The sequence below is a fragment of the Ambystoma mexicanum genome, chromosome 3q (genome assembly GCF_040938575.1).
Source record: "Ambystoma mexicanum isolate Mex_15411 chromosome 3q, UKY_AmexF1_1, whole genome shotgun sequence".
NCBI lineage: Eukaryota > Metazoa > Chordata > Amphibia > Caudata > Ambystomatidae > Ambystoma > Ambystoma mexicanum.
In genome coordinates, this window is record NC_090926.1 from 17,271,302 (window position 1) to 17,296,732 (window position 25,431).

The 25,431-nt window shown below is 48.5% G+C and overlaps 1 long non-coding RNA gene across 1 annotated transcript in view; it reads right to left on the bottom strand.

The window, feature by feature from the left end:
• The window catches only part of LOC138582024 (uncharacterized), a 234,718-nt gene extending 210,282 nt beyond the window's left edge, over positions 1 to 24,436 (bottom strand). Inside the window, exon 1 of the long non-coding RNA XR_011304931.1 lies at positions 24,282 to 24,436. This is a non-coding gene — a long non-coding RNA (uncharacterized lncRNA). The remainder of the gene's footprint in view (positions 1 to 24,281) is intronic.
• Positions 24,437 to 25,431: the final 995 nt, after the last annotated feature.

A 25,431-nucleotide genomic window follows, 5' to 3' on the forward strand; every position in this document is an offset into this window, starting at 1 on the left:
GGTTCCTTCCCAATGTATGATCCGTGTGTGCACCACACTCCCTAGTGTCTCGGAATTGCCCGGTTATGCTCACGTGTCCAAAGAAAGGTTCACACCCACTGACAGGAGTGTGGCAGGTCCTCTGCTCCAATGTGATGTTGGCACACGGACGCTGATGTGCCAACATCTTTTCAAACCAGTAGAATAAGGACAAATAGACTGCAAGATCTCAGCTCTGGCATTCCCTCGACGGTGTTCCCATCGTTTTCTGTAACTGCATTCTTGAATGACGCATTATACTAACCCCGTGGTAACTAGAAATCTACTGTCTTATATCAGTGTTCTTTTTGAATTTCTCTTTATGCCATGCTCCTTTGTAACCCTTAGCATTACATGCCTCACACAACCTGGGTGGTGAAGCTACTACTCTAGCCTCTACCTTCTAAACCTTGGGTCCTACCTGTCCTTCAAAACTATAGGTTAATCTATAATCATCTCCTAATTGAGCTACTCTGTTTCTAAAACCCTGCTTCCCCTTTCCTCTCCTATCCAGTTGGGGGAAGGTCCCGGCATCTAAATCATGATCCTAGAGGTGGCGTGTCACATAGCACTCCTTCCTTCGGGGACTCCTTTTGTTGTATTTTTGTAACCAGTGGGGCTGGCCTGTCAAGGTTTGCAGTGTATCAATTCCTGGTACCTGAGAGATTGTGTTGCCTGTCAAAATCCATACATAGATCAACAGACACCTCTCTTTCAAGGAGCACATAGCAAGGAAGACACAAACGGCTTGGCAAACAACTTCACATCTGTTGTCCAAGCTGCAATCCTTCCCCACCTGGATGGTAGCAGTACCCTCCTGAAAGGCCTTCCAGCGAACACCCTGGCGCCCCTGAGATGAGTTGTACATGCTCCAGCACGGCTCATCAGAGGACTCTGGAAATTCACCCACATCACCCCGACCCCATCGAGCAGCAATAGCACCCATTGCAAGCACATATCACCTTCAAATCCTGCTGCATCATCTACAAGACCGTTGCCCTCAAACCCACAAGGTGCAGTGCTGAGAAGCTCAGCAGCTGGAGAGGCCCACGATCCACCACAAGCATGTTCAGACTTGAACTCTGCTGGTGCAGGAAGGAAAGCACCAGAAGACAGACCTTCTCTGCTTATACCACCATACTATGAAACCTCCTCCCCATCAACACCAGACCCGCCCCCTCGCTTCTCCATTTCAGGCAGCAGCTCAAGATCTTCCTTCACACCCCTCCACTCTCAATTTAACCTTAGACTGGGCGATCTGCTCCCTACCCGTTTTCCCACCCCATTGCTTGTAGATCCCTTGCTGCCAAATTGCCCACCCTCCCCGTCTCCCACTGTTAGTTTCCGGGATCTCTTGTATTATTCCCTTGCATTCTGCTTCCCCCATTGTTGCTTTCTGAAGATAGGTCTGCTCTCAATAAATGCCCCAATAATAATAATAATAATAATAATAATAATAATAATAATAATAATAATAATAATAATAATAATAATAACCTTGCCATAGAAGAATTCAAAATACCCACTTTCAAATCTCTTTTATGAAATAATAGCAATAAATTCAGGGAGTTGAATAATGACTCGCAGCACACCATGAAACAGCATCGCTATGCTTTTCATTACGTAACTTTTTGTAACTAAGACTGCCACAAGTAACAGTGCCGCGATGCCTTTGGGGTGCATGTGCGCTATATAAATTCAAAAATAAATAAATAAACATATGAGACACTCGTTCTGCGCACACATACACACACACACAGCCACACTCTGCAGGTCCTCTTCCAGCTCTGCACACTCAGACCACACAGAGCAATTTGGGCCATAACCTGGGCCAGCCCCTCTACTGCACTCCCTCACATTGACTCTGCAGCCTGTCAACCCCCCTTAAGCTTCACTTGGCTCCAGAGAGAGGGACACTGAGGCCAAATAGCAGCTTTTGTGTGAGAGACGAGAGTACCACAAAGGGAGAACATTTGGTTTTGTGGAGCTGTGCAGAGAGATGCCAGGGAGGAAAGCACTGGCTCTTCTAATGTGCTGCACCGCGCCGTGCCTGTGGGCAGCTGAAAGATATGCACTTGCTGACACGCTATGCAATTTCCTCTGCCCACAAACAAGAGAAAGGGCGCTCTGGGAGAGCTGGTGAGGTGCACACGGCTCCAGACGCTCGGATCCGAGCCTGCTCTTGCAATATCTTCAGCTGTTGCCAGCCCAGCCACTGGAGAAAGCAAGGAGCCTGCCAGGCTAGCTGTCTAGCCTCTGGACATAGCAAGGAAGCATGCCTTTCGTTAAGGAGCTTGGGACTGCAGCAAGACTTCTAATCTCCAAGCCTGGATGATACCTTTGCCTGGGCGGATTCTGTCAGCACCCGATGCTAAGGACAGGCTTCAGTGCTGGTGTCATCAGGCTGGTTTCCCATTGTAGCTGACCATGAGTACACCTGTGCCGAGATAGCCTTTGGAATCCTCTGAAGGGCCTGCTTCTCAAAAGCAGAAATCCTCTTCAGGGGCCCATTCCCTGTGCGGTGGAGTAGGCGAGTCTGCTAAGATCCTGGATAAACTGGTAGCCATATATCCTGCGCCTCGCGCCTCCAAATATGCGAGAGAATTCCAACCAACCAAAGATCCTTATTTCAAAGAACTCCTCCTAAACGAAGAGAGGAATCATTTGCTTGCGGGGAAGGAGCTCAGCCAATCAGGTGTCTGCCAATGCCGGTGGAACCTGCCAGTAACTGCCGTGTGTTCTCCCTGCCACCCATGTCCCTTCCTTGTGAGACAATTCTTTTTTTCTCGCTGAGTATCGGCCACCTTGGCCTCCCCACCCAACCCTGCTTCCTGCCCCCAACCACCACGACATCCTGCATGCATTCCCCCAGCCGCCCCGCCCTACTAACTTACCTGCTGGTCTGGGGCTTTCCCCTCCAGCTGCTGTGCTCCCTCGCTGTCCACGCAGTCAAAAGGGACCTACTGGCTTTTCGGTTGGCTAGGGCAGTGGAAATCTTTGTTTTTAAAAAACATGTTTTCAATATTTCACCCTCAGAGGAAGCCTCAGGGTGCTATGAATTAGCATCACTTAGCCCTTGCTGAGGCTCGGGCCGATGGGCTGTTACCAGTGGCGGAGCCAGGGTGGGGGCAGGCGGAGATGCTCCCCCCTGGTTCCCATTACATGCCCAGTGTGCCCCCAAGCCTCCCGCTTGTGACCTATTATCTGCCCCCTCCGGCATCAAAAGTTGCCTCCACTACTAGCTGTTACCGGCCCTGTACACCCCTGAATGCCGGGTCATAGCTATGTTATAGATGTACGTTTGTTTGTTTGTTTGTTTATTTATTTGGTAATGCGCACCAAACCCTCAGGTAGCTGGGCGCAGCAGTTACAAGAATATTTGAGACTTAGTTACAGCATACAGGTCAATGCAGGTCAGATGACAACCTTTCACACGGCACTATTGATAACCAATAGAAAATCTGTATATGTTCAATAAACATGTACCGTCACCCTTATTGTAATACAATGGGAGCGAAAGTGACAGTGTCTGAAATTATTTAACCTACTTTCATCAAGTTTTACAAATAATTAACAATAAAACCCAATCTGTCATAGGCAGCGGCCACTAGTTGTGTGAGCATGTTCAAGGAACGTTGCAAGAGCCACTGCAGTGCGCTTATCAGATAAGGTGAGGAGAATGGATCATGCCACTCGTGTCCGCACCAGAACTACATCTCTAAGACGTGAAGGAGGAAGTGGTGTCCTTGCATATACAAAGGCCGAGGACAACAACTGGAACTTGCTGCTCGCCTCCTGCTAGCACTTCCCAAATCTGACACTGACTGACTGGGCCTGCTGCCTTTAAAATGCCAATCCCTCCCCCACCTGGGTAGCACTTTGGGATACTGGTTGCATATGGGCTGTGTAGGCTTGTTTGCAATGTAATTTGGTCATGTGTTTGAGGTCATGTGGGCTGGAAGTGGCAGGACCAGAATTTATATCTAAGCCTGCTGCTATTTTGAAATTCGCAATGGTCCTGGACATGTGGGTGTTCTCCTCCCTTCTGGAGCTCTGTTGACATGCCCTGTTATGTGCTGTGTGCTCCTAGTTTGCACCCTGGCTGAAGGTACAGTCTGCCTTACAACTTCTGCCAGTGAAGGAAGTCCAGGATTTCCAAAGAGGGAAGCAAGATCCCTTCCCTAAACATCTCCCAGGGAACAGAGGGAGACACTGAATTCAGAGGACCCTCCAACAGCTCCAGAACCGGTACCCAGCCATGACTCAGCATGCCCTGCTAGGCTCTGCAAGCAAGCTTCCTAGGTGGGAAGTACCAGAGGGTCTCTGAACTAAACCAAGGACAAGTCCGGTGCCTGCAACACTCTCCTCAGCTTTGGGCCATCCGCCTTAAAGTACAACACAATTCCAGTGAAGAAGCTAGGAAGAGTACAACGACAAGCATCAACCAGCGTCCGCCTTAAAGAAAATTTTCAAGCCAGTCAAGCCCCTCGAGCTGCAACCGATTGCACCATTGACTGTTGTCACGCCGCAGTCGCTAATGTCGTCCGAGACTCCTTGACCAGTGCCTCAGACCCACCAACCAACACTGAGACATTGAGTCCTGACCCTGAGCTGCCGTGTAAGCCAGCCTGCAGCTGCTCATCCAGACTCGCTCACCAAACTACCTGCCGACTGATGCCCACAGCTGTCTCCTGTCTTGAACTCTATTGCAGAAGCTGCAAAGTGCCCTGAAACCGACTCTGCCCTGTTGAGCACCAAGAGCTTCTACTTTGTGCCAGGGGCTCATTGTGGTTCTGTCCCCCTGGTGCTTCTCCGAAGGCCCCTAGTGACATTATATGAGTCACTGCTCCCTTTGTGTTGAAACCAAGTATCCTTCAACTATTCTCCTTCCCTCAGAAGCTCACTGTCTCCCAAGCTCTTGTTCTCTCTAAGTTGGACTACTGTAACAGCCTCTTTCTAAATCTACCTGCTTCTACTCTCCGACCTCTGCAACTTATCCAGAACAGGACTGCGAGACTTGTCCTTGGCCTCAAGCCCTGGGATCGTAGCTCTCCAGCTCTGAAATCTCTCCATTGGCTCCCTGTGGATGCAAGGATTAAATGCAAAACCCTCTGCATTGTCTACAAGGCTTTCTGGGGCCTGGGTGGGTCCAAAATACCTTCAGCTATCCCTCTGCAAATACCTCCCCTCTGGAGCTCTTCGCTCCTTTACCTCTAACTCCCTCCGGGTCAATCGTTTTTGAAAGAAACGGGCTTGGGGTAGATCTCTATCTTCGGCTGGGGCCTCCCTCTGGAACAGCTCCCCTGCCACTCTAAAACTTGAAGAGAACCATCTCCGGTTCCGGAAGCACCTTAAGACCTTCCTCTTAGCTTCTGCCTTCGCTCCCCCTCTCCCCTGCTGATCTGCTCTCTCTTGGCACTGTGAACCTGGCCAACCTCTGTCCCCGGGGCCCAGGAACCTGATCACCCTGCCACCCTCCTTTACTGCCTCCTTGCCACCCCTTGCACTGGGGACTGTATCTGTACACATACAGCCCCACCCCCATTTTCTCCTTTTTCTGCACTTATCAGACTTACTCAGTCTACTGCCTTAAACACAGCACTTGCCACTTGCTTGGCTGCACTACCACTGTTTATTGACCCCATTTTCTTTTTATTTTATATTTATTATGTATCTGCTCTCCTCTGCTCTGCACTTTCCACTCTCCCCCTTCCGTGCATTTTCCCCCTTTTTACCTTTCCCATGCACTTGCGCGTTTTCAATGTCACTGGGCCTAGTAAGATCATTTTTGTTGTTCTCCCATGTTCCCCTCCCTTGCCTAGTCGCGCTCTGAAACACCTGTGTATGAGCACAATACAAATAAAATATCATATCATATCATATTGTGATTAATTATTATACTGACTTCCCTCCTGTCAGTATCCAGAGTGCATCCCCTTTCCTTCTTGAAACTGTCTGTGCTCTGCATTCCTAGACAGGGTGGGTTGTATTTTGTAGTGTACGAGAACTGTCGGTTGTGATAATAATAAAGTAGATATTTGTATACAACCTTGATTGGACAGTCCCTTTTATCATTGGGTAATAATTGTATTTTTGCTGTGTTGCAACTAACCAACGATCAACAACCTTGTGGAGATAAGCCTGGCATTCCGTCCACGTTACCAAAATTGGACAAGGATGTTTATAATTGACTTGTGTTTCCAATCTCTTCAGATCCCTTCGGGTGTACTAGAGGTGTGGGGCTGAAAAATGGTTTAGAAACCGACATTCATTCCTGGACCACTGAAGCCCAGGAAGTTGATTTGTCACACCAAGGCCCATGAGCACTGTCTTTCTACATTGTCTCCAGCTTTACCTTTGCCCTCGAAGTAATAATGGATCTCTGTGTATGTCAAAGGCCCATGCATAGCGTCTTCCTACATGGTTTCCAGATTTACCTGCGCCCCATATGTATTAATGCACCCCTGTGTGTGTCCAACCACCACAAACTCAGGATTTCCTACATCGTCTCCAACTTTAGCAGTGTCCCCTCTCTACATTCGAGTGTCCCTAGGGCCTAGGCCAGTCACCCTGTATAGTCGTCCTGCACAGTTTCGCGCGCACGCGCGCGTGTGTGTGCGTGCGTGCGTCCATCTAGTCTGCATATAGACTGCACCTCTTATCCGCAGGCTATGTCAGTAGTGCGCGGCCCTTCGTGGCCAGGGGTGGAGCAGTGCCGGCTGGGAAAGCCCCTCAGCATCTCTCCCTGCCCAGTGAGCTCACCCTATTCTTGTCAATAGTCTGCCTGTGGAGGCCAGAGAGCACGCTGGCCGCCAGGAAGGACAGGGTGACTCACAGGTGGCTATATTTAGAACCTCGTCTGGCCCAAAACAATGTCCACAGCCCCCCTTGCCGGCCCCCGCCGCGGAGGTATTGTTCCCTTCTGAAGGGGTAGTAGCATGCGGTGACCCCTGAGCTCTGCCGGAGTGAGTCAGCGAGCCGTTACACTCGTGTAGCGCGCCATACTGCCAAGCGGTCTCTAGGCGCGAGGGCTTGCAGAAAGGGGACTCCCACCAGTGGGGCGCCGTGAATCAGCAGGCAGATATGTGCGTGGGAGAACTCGGGGGACAAGGGTCAGCTTTGTCCTCTGTTGTGTGAGAGGCCCTGACTCACCACAGCCCCAGGTCTGCAGGGTGCCCCAGGGGCTGGACTATAAAGGCTCCAAGCCACGTGACGCCCTCGGCAATGTCTGTTCAACAATGAGTGCACCGGTTCCTCTGTTCACTGCACAAGTCGCTCCCTGGCTCACCTACTGCACCGGGGTCTATGCCCAGTCCATCCACGCCGCGCCTCTCTCACGCACTTTACCCAACAGCCACCTCTCTACCACGTGCTGCCCCTGCGCATGCCCCCTGCAGACGCATACACCCGAGCACCTCTGCAGGTCTGATATCTAATCTAGTGTCTGCATGTGTTGCCCGCCCAGGCCCCGTTACCCGGAGAGTGCCCGTTCTCACATATGACGTCATCATTGGGATTACTGTGCAGCTGGGCGGCCCTGACTGTGCCGGCTGCCTACACCTCGATGCCCCTGGCCCTGATTCCTGCACAGCGCCCTGGTAATGCGCCCTGTCAGGGCAATGACATTGGTGCGATGACGGTTGCATACCTGGAATAGCTCGCCTCGCTCCGCCAACGCATGCCCGGCCACTGAGTCACCGGCCAAGCGATAGCACTTCCAGACAGCAAATAGGTATAAGCAGGCCCAGGAGGCGAATTCACAGCCGCTGAGCTCACCTGCCGGTGCACACTGTCGTTCATTCACTCTCTGCTGGGGCATGGACAGCAGAGCTAGCTCTCCGTGTCTGCATACACCACAGGCGTAGGCCCCAGACAGCACCGCTAGCCCCAAGGTTACACAGATGTAAAGAGTTCACGCTCCGACAGCAGAGTTATCCCTGGGCCTACACAGAAATGGCGAGGCAGCAGAGTTATACTTTACAAAAAAGGTAGCAGGCGTTCCTCTCCAGAAAGAACATGGCATGATAACCTGTTGTGTGGTTATTAACCACTTTGAGAGTTCGCAGCCATCGCTTTTTGCTCACTGTACCTTCACAGATGGGAAATATCATTTGCATATCAGTCTTTTTCCCACCCACATGGGCAGTCCAGCACCAAAATGCTATGGCAATTCCCTTCTGAACAAGAGTACCAACAGCAACCCCATACACATGTTTCAGCCTTGTTGGTCCTCATCAGTGAGGTGGAGCTGTGCCTCTCTGGGTGGGACAAAGACTGATATGCAAATGGTTATTTCCCATCTGTGAAAAGTACAGTGAGCAAAAAGCGATGGCTGCAAACTCTCAAAGTGGGAAAAACCACAGAACAGGTTATCATGCCATGTTCTTTCTGGAGAGGGGCGCCTGCTACCTTTTTTGAAAAGATGAGTTATAATTTAGGTAAGGTATATCACAGGCCCAGGCCTCAGATAGCAGTCATCCCACAAGCGCCTCGGCAGAGTTATCGCCCAGGTTAAAAAGACAGTAAAGGCTCAGGTCTCAGACTGCAGACTTTCCCTCAAGTAACAGGCCTATTTGCTCAGCCTTGAAACAGCAGAGTTATCCTTCTGGTTACACAGATATAGAGAGCTTGGGTAGAAGGGTTATCCCACAGGTAACATACACATAACAGGCGTAGGGCTCAGACTGCAATTATCTTTCCATGAACATACGCATTAGGGGATTAGGCCGTAAACTATAGAGTTATCTCCCAGGTTACACATATATTAAACAAATGCTGAGGTCTCTGACAGCAGACCTTCCCTAAGGTGATATAGATATTTTCCCCTCCAATAACATACACATGAAAGGATTAGGTCTCAGACTACAAAGTTATACCTCAGTCAACGTAGATGTAACAGGCTCCGGCCTCAGACAGTAGAGCTTTCCCTCATGTTACGCCAATATTAAAGGCGTTGGCCTCCGAAAGCAGAGTGTTTCTCAGGTTACAGATATAGTGGAGGCTTGAGCCCCGATAGCAGAACATAGCCATTACAGGCCCCGGCCTCAGATAGCAGATATCCCACATGTAACATCGATATTACAGGCACAAGTCTCGGACAGAAGACCTGTCCCTGAAATTACACAGATACTGCATTTGGGTTCAGGAAGCATCAGGAGAGATATGGCCCTCCGGCAACACAGAGATCAAAGGCTCAGGCCTCAGGCAGCGAGATTCATTTAAGTTACACCTATATTAAAGGCTCAAGCCCAGCCGTCAGACTTTTCCTCAAGTGACATAGATATTACAGGCCCAGGCTACTGAAAAGCAGGGTTATCTCCCAGATTACATAGACAGTAAAGGCCCAGGCCTCAGAACTTGCATTAAAGTAACATAGATATTACAGGCCCAGGCCGCAAAACAGCAGAGTTCTCTCCCAGGTGACATCGAAAGTAAAGGCTCAGATATCAGACCTTCCCTAAAGTAACATAGATATTACAGACCCAGGGCGCAAAACTGCAGAGGTATCTTCCAGGTGACATAGAGAGTAAAGGCTCAGGTCTCAGACCACAGAACTTCCCTAAAGTAAAATAGATATTACAGCCCCAGGCCAAAAAACAGCAGAGTTATCTCCCAGGTGACATAGGAGGTCATTACGACCCAGGCGGTAAGTACCCCAACTTTAACACCATGGTGTAAACTACGTTTACACCATGGTGGATGGCGGATTTACCGCCCCATTCCAAGGTGAGTGGGGCAGTAAATCCAATTTCCCATTTACCCTTCCCCATTCCCATTTTTGCCCCATAGGGCATAATGGGAGTGGGGAAGGCGCTAATTACGGCACCGTAAATTACGGTGCCGTGATTAGCACCAAGGCGGGTTAGCGCCCTGGATTTTAACGCCTGCTAAAAGCAGCCGTTAAAATTGGAATCAGGCGTTAAGGGTTAACGACGGCGTTAACCCTTAACGCCTGGGTCGTAATGACCTCCATAGACAGTAAAGGCCCAGTCCTCGGAACTTGCATTAAAGTAACATAGATATTACAGCCCCAGGCTGCAAAACAGCAGTTATCTCCCAGGTGACATAGACAGTAAAGACTCAGGTCTCAGACCGCAGACCTTCCATAAAGTAACATAGATGTTAGAGGCCCAGGCCGCAAAACAGCACAGTTATCTCCCAGGTGACATAGACAGTAAAGGCTCAGGTCTCAGATCTTGCATTAAAGTAACATAGATATTACAGGCCCAGGCCGCAAAACAGCAGAGTTATCTCCCAGGTGTCACAGAGAGTAAAGGCTCAGGTTTCAGACCGCATACCTTCCATAAAGTAACATAGATATTACAGGCCCAGGCCGCAAAACAGCAGAGTTATCTCCCAGGTGACATACATTAAAGGCTCAGGTATCAGACCGCAGACCTTCCATAAAGTGACATAGCTATTACAGGCCCAGGCCGCACAACACCAGAGCTATCTCCAAGCTGACATAGACAGTAAAGGCTCAGGTCACAGACCTTCCCTAAAGTAACATAGATATTACAGACCCAGGCCGCACGACACCAGAGCTATCTCCAAGCTGACATAGACAGTAAAGGCTCAGGTCACAGACCTTCCCTAAAGTAACATAGATATTACAGACCCAGGCCGAAAAGCTGCAGAGTTGTCTCCCAGGTGACATAGGGCCTCATTACGACTGAGGCGGAACGGGTTAACGGGCTCCGCTAAAGGAGGCGGACCCATTAAACCCGTCCCGCCTCATTACAAGCTCCCCTCGCGGGACCCGGTGAGTAACGCCTGGTTTTACCAGGCGTTACTCACCGGGTCCCGCGAGGGGAAGAGGGAGCAAACAACGGGCCGCTCGTAATCGGCCCATTGTTGGCACCCTCTCCCATTCCCAGTGAGCCCTATGGGGGCTCAGATGGGAATGGGGAAGGTCCGGGCCCGGGTTCCTGGAGGGAGGAATTATCGGGCCCTCCGAACTTGGAATGGCCTGGTAATTCCCCATTCTGGGAACCCGGAACCCGATTTCGGCGGCAGCCATGCCGCCAATAGTGGCATGGCTACCGCCGAAGTCGTAATGAGGCCCATAGACAGTAAAGGCTCAGATCTCAGACCTTTCCTAAAGTAGCATAGATATTACAGGCCCAGGCCGCAAAACCTCAGAGTTATCTCCCAGGTTACATAGACAGTAAAGGCTCAGGTCTCAGACCTTCCCTAAAATAACATAGTTATAACAGGCCCTGGCCGCAAAACAGCACAGTTATCTCCCAGGTGACATAGACAGTAAAGGCTCAGGCCTCAGAACTTGCATTAAAGTAACATAGATATTACAGCCCCAGGCCAAAAAACAGCAGAGTTATCTCCCAGGTGTCACAGAGAGTAAAGGATCAGGTTTCAGACCGCATACCTTCCATAAAGTAACATAGATATTACAGGCCCAGGCCGCAAAACAGCAGAGTTATCTCCCAGGTGACATACAGTAAAGGCTCAGGTATCAGACCGCAGACCTTCCCTAAAATAACATAGCTATTACAGGCCCAGGCCGCAAAACAGCACAGTTATCTCCCAGGTGACATAGACTGTAAAGGCTCAGGTCTCAGACCGCAGACCTTCCATAAAGTGACATAGCTATTACAGACCCAGGCTGCACAACACCAGAGCTATCTCCAAGCTGACATAGACAGTAAAGGCTCAGGTCACAGACCTTCCCTAAAGTAACATAGATATTACAGACCCAGGCCGCAAAACAGCAGAGTTATCTCCCAGGTTACATAGACAGTAAAGGCTCAGGTCCCAGACGTTCCCTAAAGTAACATAGATATCATAGGCCCAGGCCGCAAAAATGAAGAGTTATCTCCCAGGTTACATAGACCGTAAAGGCTCAGGTCTCAGACCTTCCCTAAAGTAACATAGATATTACAGGCCCAGGCCGCACAACAACAGAGTTATCTCTAAGGTGACATAGACAGTAAAAGCTCAGGTCTCAGACCTTACGTGAAGTAACATAAATATTACAGGCCCGCACCCCCAATCTGCAGAGTTATCTCCCAGGTTACATAGACACTAACGGCTCAGGTCTCAAATCTTCCATAAAGAAACATAGATACTACAGGCCCAGGCCGCAAAACAACAGAGTTATCTCCCAGGTGACATAGTCAGTAAAGGCTCAGGTCCCAGACTTTCCTAAAGTAACATAGATATTATAGGCCCAGGCCGCAAAACTGCAGAGTTATCTCCCAGGTTACATAGACAGTAAAGGCTCAGGTCTCAGACCGCAGGCCTTCCCTAAAGTAACATAGACATTACAGGCCCAGGCCGCAAAACTGCAGAATTATCTTCCAGGTGATATAAACAGTAAAAGCCCAGGTCTCACACCGCAGACCTTCCCTAAAGTAACATAGATATTACAGGCCCAGGCCGCAAAACAGCAGAGTTATCTCCCATGTGACATAGACAGAAAAGGCTCAGGTCTCAGACCTTCCCTAAAGTAACATAGATATTACAGGCCCAGGCCGCAAAACAGCAGAGTTATCCCTCAGGTGGGATGGACAGTAAAGGCTCAGGTCTCAGACCGCAGACCTTCCCTAAAGTAACATAGATATTACAGGCCCAGGGCGCAAAACTGCAGAGTTATCTCCCAGATTACATAGAGAGTAAAGGCTCAGGTCTCAGACCGCAGAACTTCCCTAAAGTAAAATAGATGTTACAGGCCCAGGCCACAAAACAGCACAGTTATCTTCCAGGTTACATAGATAATAAAGGCTCAGGTCACAGACCTTCCCTAAAGCAATATAAATATGAGAGGCCCAGGTCACAAAACTGCAGTTATCTCCCAGATTACATAGGCAATAAAGGCTCAGGTCTCAGACCTTCCCTAAAGTAACATAGATATTACAGGCTCGGGCCTTAGGCATCAGACATCTCCCTCAAGTTATAGAGATGTTCAGGTTGCACAAGTATTCATGGCTCAGGTCTTTGTCGGTAGAACTTTAGCCCTCAGGTAACACAGATATTACAGAGACAGACTCTGCGGCAGAGCTTTTCCCAGAGTTTGCACATATATAAAGAGTTCAGACTCAACAGAGTTATCCCATGACCTATTATTGGTTGTGGCCTCAGGTATCAGAGTTTCACTCGGATTACATATATATTCAAGATTCAGGCCTCAGACCTCTCCCTCAAGCTACATAGATTGTACAGGCTCAGGCCTTAGACATCATACATCTCTCTTAAGTTACAAAGAGATTAAGTTTGGGGTCAGGCAGCACAGTTATCCCTCAGGTAACACAGATGTTACAGTCACACTCTGACTACATGGGTATCCCTGAGGTTGCACATATGTTAAGAATTCAGGCCAATTCAACAGAGATATCCCTTATGTATACATATATGATCTGATATCAAAGTTATCCTGAGAGTACCTTTCACCATCTTCACCAAATAGCCTGCACTCTCAAATCCCTCCCAAGGACCCACAACGTTAAGCAGACCACAGAAAATGAACCCTAAATGGACATCCTTTTGGAAAAACTCAAAGCATCCTTATCTCTACAGAACCTCAGAGCAGAATGCTGGATAATGAACTCAACAACATTCCCACCCGGATAAACACCACTTTGGTCAGCATTGCTCCAAATAAGCCATTCAGAGTTTCACAGTTTCACAAAATAAACATGTCTCCAAATGGTTTATTCCCACGTTTCATAGAAAAACGGAAATGCTCACAAATCTTGCGAAGAAGCAACACGCCGACAGACAAACTGGCCTACCACCAGCAACTGCAATACGACAGAGCAGAAACCATCAAAGCAAAACAAACCTGCTGCTCAGATTGCATCGACTCAGCTCTGGATGGTCAGAAGGAAGCCTTCAATGTGAATGATGAATTCAGGAACCTGTAACTCAACTCAAACAACCAGGCAAGAACTCTGTGATTCTGACCCAATGCACATCAGCAGCACAATTTACCAAATCCAGGACCTCCTGGACAGAAAAGAATCTGCGTACTTCCCACCTAGGGGAAGAATAACTGCAGGGTGTCCTTTGTGGTCATTAGCCGCTTTCTACCCTGTGCAGTTTGTTTGTTTGTTTGTTTGTTTATTTTATTTATGTAGCGCAACCTGACCAGAGGGTATCTGGGCGCTTTTACAATATTGTTACATACAGAGGATATGCAGTTGGGCTGTAGATATTGCATGCGTAATAAGTTGTAGGAACATAGCAGATCAGTACAAATATACAGTCATAGTACAAGGCATAAACAGATAGGTACACAATGTACAATCATGGTACATAAGTGAATGACGGGAATTCATAAGCGGCGAGATGAGAAGGCAAGACATACGTATCAAGACAGTAGTTTTTAGATTCCTGGAACGAAGCGAAGTGAGAGTCATCAAGTGCTGAATTGGTATGATGTGGTCAAGCGGTTTAGCAGTTCTTGCTGATTAACCAGGAAATTACGTTTTTCCTGAAGTTTGAAAATATTTGGATGGTTTAATGTCTGAAGGGAGGGAGTTCCATAGTTGGGAGGCCAAGACAGGGACCACTTGGCATGCAGAGTCTGATGATCTGGTAATGCGTGTGGATGTTCTCAAGGTACATTTTTCCGTGAGGTATGGGGTGCTGTGTGATTCGATGCTTTGAAAGTAAGACATAACATTTTGAGTTCAATCTTTTCTTTTATGGAGAGTAATTTGCATTGTTTTCTAGTTGCAGAGATATGCTAATTTTTTGGTATGTTGAGTGTCGCTTTAAGAGCATTTTTCTGCATTATCTGGAGTTTTATTAAGTATAGTTTTGTAAGCGCCTATGTAAAGGCCATTGGAGTAGTCCAGTTTGGACATTATGAGAGCTCTGGCTAATATGAGACAACTTTCTGCAAATAGCAAGGGTCTGCAGGCTCTGATCAGCTTGCCCATGTAGGCAGTGGCTGAGGCGGTCATATTCACTTGTTTACTGAGGTTGGAAGTAGAATCAGGGTAGAAGCCAAGTGTTTTGACTACTTTGGCAGTAGGGATGTTGTTCTCATCTATGTTGCGTGAATTGTAGTTGGGGCTTAGTTTGTTTAAGTTTGATGGCGAGCCTACAAGGAGTAAGTCCGTTTTATCATCATTCAGGCACAGGCCGTGGACGGCCATCCATGCCTGAATGATGGTGTAAATCTTGTTCACGTGACGTACATCTATGTCATACACGGCTGTAAGGGGTAGGAGTATCTGGGTGTCATCTGCATAATTAGTGTAGGTGATACCCAGACGGTCCAGTTCATCAAACGAGGGCTTTGTAAAGATGTTATACAAAGTTGGCGAGACGCATGAGCCTTGGGGCACACCACAGGTGATTGGTATGGGGTCAGCTACTGCAGATGGCGAGAAGACTCGCATAGTCCTATTGCTTAGGAAAGATTGTATCCAGGTGATGGCTGACTTGGAGAAGTGGGCAGCTGCAGGAAGGTGTTCGCATAGAAAAGCCGCTGACAAATCCAAGAGGAGCAGGATAGCAAGTCTACCTTTGTCTTTGAGGTCGTCAATCTGGATTTTTAGGTCAATGAGGGCAGTTTCTGTCCCATGGTGTGGTCTAAAGCCAGATTGCAGAGATCCCAAAAGTTTGTTGGTCTCCACGTAGTCTTGGATTTGCAGGTATGCAACCCTATCCAAAATTGTTAGCAGAAAAGGGACCATAGTGATAGGTTTATAGTTCGTAGGTATGGTGGGGTATAGGTTTTGTTTTTTAAGAAGTGGAAATACCCAGGGTTCCTTGAGGTTACTGGGTACAATGCTGCTTGAGGGATGTGTGGATTAGTTTTGTGATGTCCGGGGCTAGATCTCTGGCCGCATCTTTAATAACCTGTGCTGGGCAACCATCACCCTGGCAATTAGAGATTTTTGAACTTCAGGTACCGATACATTGGCAAATTTAAAACCTTGGGGTTGAGGGCTGAGTAGTTTTGGAGGAGGTTTGGTATTGGTCGTGTTAGTGAGTAGTCGTCATTTGTTGGCTATTTTAGTTTGTAGACTAACAATTTTGTTGGTGAGAGCATTTTGAATGCTCGTGCACCAGAGTTTGTCTTTTATGCATGAGTCTGTGGGTGGGTTGGGTGTCTCCATTTCTCCTAGGATAGTAAAGAGGTCTTTAGTACCGGAGCCTGCTTGATTTTTTCTATTGTTGTATGTATTTGGCTTAGTGCAGATAATCTCTTATTTGTATTTAGTAGCGATGGTGACTAGATTGGTTTTGCTCTCCGATGAGGGAGTATGTTTCCAAATGGTTTCAAAGTTTCTTTTTTCAGCGTGGAGCGCTTTCAGCTCAGGGGTAAACCAAGAGTTCAAATGGGCTCTTGGTTTGCCTTTGCGCATTTTGAGCGGAGCGACTTTGTCTCTTGCTTTATTGCTTTAGGCATAGAGGAGTTGTATATGTCTACAAGCGAGTTGGGGTCATTTGTGTAGAGGATGGCATTTCGTGTAGGAATGACAAGGGGCATGATTGTCTTAGCAGTAACATTGCGTTTATTTCTTGTAGGGCACGGCAGCGCTATGGGACCAGTTTTGTTGGGTATTTTGCCGGTATTAAGCTATAAGGGGATAAGGTAGTGGTCAGTCCAGGTTTGCTGCAGGATTTCGTTTACAGAGATGTTGCAATTTAAGTCTGCTACCCAGTCAAGGGTCCTGCCCTTCTCATGGGTTGGTTGTGTGATTTTTTGGATGAATCCATGTCCCCCCAGGGCATTAGCTAGAGAGGTAGCTGGGAGGTCATTAGGGTCATTGTCCCCTAAGTTGAAATCTCCTAAGATTAAGTTTTGCAAGGTGGTTTTGATGTTGTCAGAAAGTAGTGTTGTTATATCCTCTTCGAATGAGCCTGTAGGCCCGGAAGGTCTATAGTTAACTCCAGCAAGCCATCAGGCTCTTCAGCGGACCTCTGACCCCCAACATCTACAATATGATAGCCAAGTAACCAGGAATAGCTTCCTTCTTCCTGTTGTTTCTCAGTGCCTCCACTGAGCAGACCATCACACTGCACAGCTTCAGAATGAAAACCCTCCTTAAAACATCTGTGGCCAACTGAAATGCCCCAACTAACTACTTCCCAGTCTCCACCACCCCATCCATTGACAACATTCTAGAGAAATGTTTCAATCCACAACTCCAGGAGCATGTCTAAGCCAACAACCTCCTCCATGAATAACAACATGTATTCAGGCCAATGGGAGGAGCAGAATCCACATTTTGCTGGTTTGGGACATTTTAGAGAGAATAACAGCTCAAGCAGTGCCATTTGTCTATTAGATATCCATGCTGCATTCAGTGTCATTGGTCATAATATCCTACTCAAACGACTAGAGGGCATTGGGTTGAAGGGAATTGCCTTACACTGCACTACTTCTTTCACACGTCCTTGTTCTGATCACAGCCCCGGAACCCGACATGCGGGGTACCTCAAAGCTCCAGCCTCTCACCTCTTCCCTCCAGCATATACAGGACCCCCTTCTCTGAATCTAACCAGCAGCGAGGGCCGCACATGCATCGACTATGCAGACACCAAGCAAATTGTTTGCACAGTCACCAATAACCGACTCTCCGAACCTCAACAAATGCTCGCACATGTGGACTCCAGGGTGACGTCAAACAGATTGAAGCTCAACCCTTGCAAACCTGAATGTATGATCTGTTCTGTGACGCCCCCTAGTGCACTACTGCTACCAAAGCTTGACTACGCCAACAGCCTTTACATCGGAATCCCAGGATATCGTCTCAACAGACTACTAAGAGTTGAGAAGACAGCACCCAAACTAGCCTGAGACTGGAAAGATATGGATCCATCACCCTACCGCTACACATGCTCCAACGTCTCCCAGTCAAAACAAGGAGACACTTCAAGGCGCTATACACCCTTTACTGCTCCTATTAGAGCAAGGATAAGGGTTATCAAAGGTAAATTCTCCCATTGCATATTACCGAGAACACTGAGATCCAGCAACGATAGAAATGACCAAATGTCACTGGAAATGGCACGGAACATCCACTGTACCTGTCTGCCTCTGGGAATTCCTATCCAATCACAGCCATGTGGAAGAACACCTCACCTTTAGAAAACAATTAAATACGTGGCTCTCAAACTAACTTAGTCTCAAGACCATCACCAGAAAGCCCAGCCAATTATAGACCTGCCAGCCTCATCTTCACCCCCAGGAAAGGCGCCCATTACAGCTGCAGGAACTACCAGGAACCCTCCCACCCCAGGCTGACTAACCCGTCAGAAACTAGCTCTCCTGCATCAGAGCTCATATAAGCAAAACTGGACATACCGTGATCACAGCACAAAGCTGACAGCCCCCCTCACAGGCTCCACCAACAGGCGCATGCTACCTATCAGCCTCAAGGGGCTCTACGCCACTCCTTATTACACTACCAATACCCCTCTGGTCTACCCCCGTGACTAATGGACCCCCTACTAAAATCTGCTACATGCACACCCCCACAGACAGCCGACCCAGGCCTACCTGGTACCATACGCACATCCCCATGTGATGACTTAGCTCTACACTGTAGTTCTGTTGCACTCCCCCACATCAGCAGGCAACTTACCCAAATTGCATTCAGCCTTTCAGCTCTCGGGTCCGCACCTCTGGACAACACACCCGAGGGCCTTTACCAAACACAGATAAGCACACCAGTACACAAGACTCTGGCACCTCCGAACTGCACCCATCACTATCACAGAACTCAGAGAAGCACACCAGCACACAAGACTCTGGCACCTCCGAACTGCGCACATCTCTATCACACAAGACTCTGGCACCTCCGAACTGCACACATCTCTATGACAGAACTCAGAGAAGCACACCAGCACACAAGACTGTGGTTCCTACAGACTGCACCCATCACTTCTGACAGATCTCAGATAAGCACACCAGCACACAAGACCGTGTTACCTCTGAACTGCACCCATCACTAAAACAGAACTCAAATAAGCACACCAGCACACAAGACTCTGGCCCCTCCGAACTGCACCCATCACTATCACACAAGACTCTGGCACCTCCGAACTGCACACATCTCTATGACAGAACTCAGAGAAGCACACCAGCACACAAGACTCTGGCACCTCCGAACTGCGCACATAACTATGACAGAACTCAGAGAAGCACACCAGCACACAAGACTGTGGTTCCTACAGACTGCACCCATCACTTCTGACAGACCTCAGATAAGCACACCAGCACACAAGACCGTGTTACCTCTGAACTGCACCCATCACTAAAACAGAACTCAAATAAGCACACCAGCACACAAGACTCTGGCCCCTCCGAACGACACCCATCACTATCACACAAGACTCTGGCACCTCCGAACTGCACACATCTCTATGACAGAACTCAGAGAAGCACACCAGCACACAAGACTGTGGTTCCTACAGACTGCACCCATCACTTCTGACAGATCTCAGATAAGCACACCAGCACACAAGACCGTGTTACCTCTGAACTGCACCCATCACTAAAACAGAACTCAAATAAGCACACCAGCACACAAGACTCTGGCCCCTCCGAACTGCACCCATCACTATCACACAAGACTCTGGCACCTCCGAACTGCACACATCTCTATGACAGAACTCAGAGAAGCACACCAGCACACAAGACTGTGGTTCCTACAGACTGCACCCATCACTTCCGACAGATCTCAGATAAGCACACCAGCACACAAGACTCTGGCCCCTCCGAACTGCACCCATCACTAAAACAGAACTCAGATACGCATTTCAGCACACAAGACTCTGGCACCTCCGAACTGCACCCATCACTAAAACAGAACTCAGATAAGCACACCAGCACACAAGACTGTGGTTCCTACAGACTGCACCCATCACTATGACAGAACTCAGAGAAGCACACCAGCACACAAGACCGTGTTACCTCCGAACTGCACCCATCACTAAAACAGAACTCAGATAAGCACACCAGCACACAAGACTCTGGCCCCTCCGAACTGCACCCATCACTATTACAGAACTCAGATAAGCACACCAGTACACAAGACTCTGGCCCCTCCGAACTACACCCATCACTATCACACAAGACTCTGGCACCTCCGAACTGCACCCATCACTATGACAGAACTCAGAGAAGCACACCAGCACACAAGACTGTGGTTCCTACAGACTGCACCCATCACTATGACAGAACTCAGATAAGCACACCAGCACACAAGACTGTGGTTCCTACAGACTGCACCCATCACTATGAGAGAACTCAGATAAGCACACCAGTACACAAGACTCTGGCCCCTCCGAACTACACCCATCACTATCACACAGGACTCTGGCACCTCTGAACTGCACCCATCACTATGACAGAACTCAGAGAAGCACACCAGCACACAAGACCGTGTTACCTCCGAACTGCACCCATCACTAAAACAGAACTCAGATAAGCACACCAGCACACAAGACTCTGGCCCCTGCGAACTGCACCCATCACTATGACAGAACTCAGAGAAGCACACCAGCACACAAGACTGTGGTTCCTACAGACTGCACCCAACACTATGACAGAACTCAGATAAGCACACCAGCACACAAGACCGTGTGACCTCAGAACTGCACCCATCACTAAAACAGAACTCAGAGAAGCACACCAGCACACAAGACTGTGGTTCCTACAGACTGCACCCATCACTATGACAGAACTCAGAGAAGCACACCAGCACACAAGACCGTGTGACCTCCGAACTGCACCCATCACTAAAACAGAACTCAGAGAAGCACACCAGCACACAAGACGTGGTACCTCCGAACTGCACCCATCACTATCACAGATTACAGATACAGAAACTATATGAACTACAGGTAATTTTCTTAACAGACATGGAACAGCATGTGTCCTAAACTTTATACTGATCCCTGTATTAATTGTAAACTGCCAAATAGATACGGATTAAGCTTTTTTCCAATAGGGTAGAGGTTATATTATTATTTTTCTATAGACGCATTATTGATTATGTTTTTGTAGGAAAAAACACAAAACTATTACGGTGGTACAGATAGGAGGAAGAAACCTAGAGAATATATACAAAGTGGAATTATCCAGGTGGTTACGAAAAGTGGAAACATGACAGACTATAAATTATGTATAATTGATCGGCATAACAAGATGAGATATACTAAATGACTGTCATTAATTATCTATTATAGACATAAATAAGACTACAAAGAACTGAATAGACAGCTCCTGAAGAAGGGCAATACGTTCCCGAAACGCGGAGAGCAACACACAAGGACTTGTTTCATCATTTAGATTGTTTCTCTATTCATATGCAAACATTGTTTGGATATTGTGAAATACCTGTCTACTGATGATCTGGAACATAGTGGATATTTGAAAAGTTGATGGTTGAATCTAAAATTGTGCTTTGTTTATTTTATTTTATTAATTTGAAAATAATGAATCCAAGATTAATTACTTGATTATCATTCATGATAAATGAACTTTGATTATCTAACAGAATGATTTAAATACGTTTTACTAAAAAGTGAACATGTGTTTGTTTATACAATATTAATTGGGTGTGCAGGGGAAGGGAGAGTTCCCCAAAGGTGAGGACTTCTGCTGTTTTTCAACCTCCGAACTGCGTCCATCACTATCACAGAACTCAGATAAGCACACCAGCACACAAGACTCTGGCACCTCCGAACTGCGCCCATCACTATCACAGAACTCAGATAAGCACACGAGCACTCAAGACTCTGGCACCTCCGAACTGCGCCCATCACTATCACACAAGACTCTGGAACCTCCGAACTGCGCCCATCACTATCACTCAAGACTCTGGCACCTCTGAACTACACCCATCACTATCACACAAAACTCTGGCACCTCTGAACTACACCCATCACTATCACAGAACTCAGATAAGCACACGAGCACTCAAGACTCTGGCACCTCCGAACTGCGCCCATCACTATCACACAAGACTCTGGAACCTCCGAACTGCGCCCATCACTATCACTCAAGACTCTGGCACCTCTGAATTACACCCATCACTATCACACAAGACTCTGGCACCTCTGAACTACACCCATCACTATCACAGAACTCAGATAAGCACACGAGCACTCAAGACTCTGGCACCTCCGAACTGCGCCCATCACTATCACACAAGACTCTGGAACCTCCGAACTGCGCCCATCACTATCACTCAAGACTCTGGCACCTCCGAACTGCGCCCATCACTATCACACAAGACTCTGGAACCTCCGAACTGCGCCCATCACTATCACACAAGACTCTGGCACCTCCGAACTGCGCCCATCACTATCACACAAGACTCTGGCACCTCTGAACTACACCCATCACTATCACAGAACTCAGATAAGCACACGAGCACTCAAGACTCTGGCACCTCCGAACTGTGCCCATCACTATCACACAAGACTCTGGAACCTCCGAACTGCGCCCATCACTATCACTCAAGACTCTGGCACCTCTGAACTACACCCATTACTAGCACAGAGCTCAGATAAGCACACCAGCACACAAGACTCTGGCACCTCCGAACTGCGCCCATCACTATCACACAAAACTCTGGCACCTCTGAACTACACCCATTACTAGCACAGAACTCAGACACCAGCACACAAGACTCTGGCACCTCCGAACTGCGCCCATCACTATCACACAAGACTCTGGCACCTCCGAACTGCGCCCATCACTATCACAGAACTCAGATCAGCACATCAGCACACAAAATTCTGGCACCTCTGCACTGCGCCCATCAACATCATACACGACTCTGGCCCCTCCGAACTGCACCCATCACTATCACAGAACTCAGATAAGCACACCAGCACACAAGACTCTGGCTTCTCCGAACTGCGCCCATCACTATCACACAAGACTCTGGCACCTCCGAACTGCGCCCATCACTATCACACAAGACTCTGGCACCTCCGAACTGCGCCCATCACTATCACAGGTTTCACATCTGTCTCTCCCGCAGTTCCACAAACCACCCTGTCCTCTGTTCTTACAGGCCTGCACACTTCCAAGCCAGGAATACATGGCAGCAGAGAGCTGTACAAGCAGGGGTGGACTGGGAACCAAAAAAGGCCCGGAAAATAATGTTCAAGGAGGCCCCATATTACACATTTTCAGCAAGCCAAACCTTTTCCGATGGGAACATTTGGAAATACCACCAAAAGGGGCCCAGGGTGTAGAGGCCTACTGGCAAATCTCCAGAGTTCCCTACAGGACAGTCCACCCCTGTGTGCATGACCAGTTTACTATTACTTAGAGATCAGATTTGCAAGTACTGCTTCAGCTGAAGGGACCATCCCCTAGGTTACATTACAGGCTGAAGCTTCAGACCTATGCTCCAGGGTGCATAGATATTGCACGCAGCAGAGCTGTCCTTCAAGTCATGAGTCCCTAAAGGTTCCGGCTCCGAGCAGCAGTGCTCTCTACTGTTCAAGCAGATATTAGAGCCTGAGGCCGCAGATAGAAGACATCACGAGTTGGGCAGAAATCCTTGAATGGGGCGGTAACGCCATTACCGCTGTATTTAAGGGTCCGCCAAATCATGGGTTTGGCAATATTTACCCCCAGCTCTGAGCTGGGGGGAAATCCGCAGGGAATTTGCCGTTTTTCAGCTCTATTACTATGCAGTAATACCGCCGATGATAATCCCGTTGAAAATTCCCCTCTGGAACCAATGGGGAATTCCCAAAGTGGCCCAATGGGGAATGGGGAAGTACCGTTCTGCCAAACCCGTGATTTGGTGGTAATAGCGCTGGACCAGTTGGCACTAGCCGTATTAGCGCAGGCAGTACCGCACAACTCGTGATGAGGCCCTAAACCTTTTACAGGTTCAGACCGGACAGCAGAGCCATCCCTCTTGTTACATTGACCCCGCAGGCCATTTCTCAGGGCACACCAGCATTCCAGGCCGCAGGCGAGTCCCTCGGGTTACACGGATCCAGCGGATCCCCTGACAGTACAGCATGGCAGGGTAGGCGCCCCGGCTAAAGGGAGGGCGGCGGCGAAGGAAGCCTTGGCGGCCGCTGGGGTGGATTTAGAGAGCTGGCATCTAAATATAACAGGAGAAAGCAGCTATTTACAGGGCCGGGTTTGGGGGATAGAAACGTGGGTGTGCGCAGTGCGCGTGAGGTTGAGGTGGGAGTGAAAAGGCAGCATCTTGGCCGACTCAGATTCCCTCAGGAGCCCAGCGAAGATGAGTCCGTGCGTTCCATTAGGATTTTGAAAGTTAACGCCCTACCAGCGTACCTACCGGGCCAGTTCCAGAGGGAAAGTCCAGCGGTACAGGATCTTCCAATACCCTCTACTCCCTCCCATTGGGCACGAGTCCAATTCCTGAAATAGTCCGGGAGGTGCAGCTACCGACCATAGGTCGCATAGTGGTGACGAGGCTCGGCTTTTATTTTGGGCCCATCGGCCAGAGATGCATTTCTGAAGCGGGTCTCCAATTAGGAACAATAGACTTGTTGCTATGGGAATGAGTAGATGTTTTGTAGGGTCAGTGTTTTAGAGACCCCAGAGCGTTTCCTTGGCTACCAAACTCGCTGCTGTGCAGCAAAATTCTGACAGTGGACATTTTTTGTTGGGATGTTTTAAAGAACCGGATGTCATGGTTTAAACAACCCCCAAGTACATCTTTAATTTCAAAGGCGACTATTAAAATTCAACAAAACTATACACACACGAAATCTAATAGCATTGTGCACACACGTACCAATAAACACAAAATCAACATGCCGTCCAGTAGGGTGCCGCCATTATAAAATGGAAATGTTAGTGCTGCTTACTCGGCCGCACCCTGCCCTACACAGTTCTTTGTGGACTGGGGGCATTGGGGCATATGGCCGCTGCACTCTTTGGGAGGCCACTTTGGTGCCCGACCCTGGGCCTCCCCCAGAGTCTTGCGCTTTCCGCAGTCAGGGCAGCTTCCCCTGGAGGGCCAGCCTCTGCTGTACTGACCGGCTCTCGGCCCGGTCCCGGCAGGTTCAGTGCTTGGGGGTCTACGGGGAACAGGGTTTCCATTTAAAGATCATTGGTCTTAGGGTTCTGGGGGCCCTAGTCAATGAAATTACGCCCTCCTCATCCAGAGAGCAGTGACTTACCGTAAAACTAGGCACCTGTGCATGTGCAGCTTCTACATTGACTGGTATAAAGGGACGCTAGGCTAGTGCAACTTTGCACATGCATGTGTAGCTTCTACATTGACTGGTATAAAGGGACGCTAGGCTAGTGCAACTTTGCACATGCATGTGTAGCTTCTACATTGACTGGTATAAAGGGACGCTAGGCACCTGTGCAACTTTGCACATGCATGTGTAGCTTCTACATTGACTGGTATAAAGGGACGCTAGGCACCTGTGCACCTTTGCACATGCATGTGTAGCTTCTACATTGACTGGTAT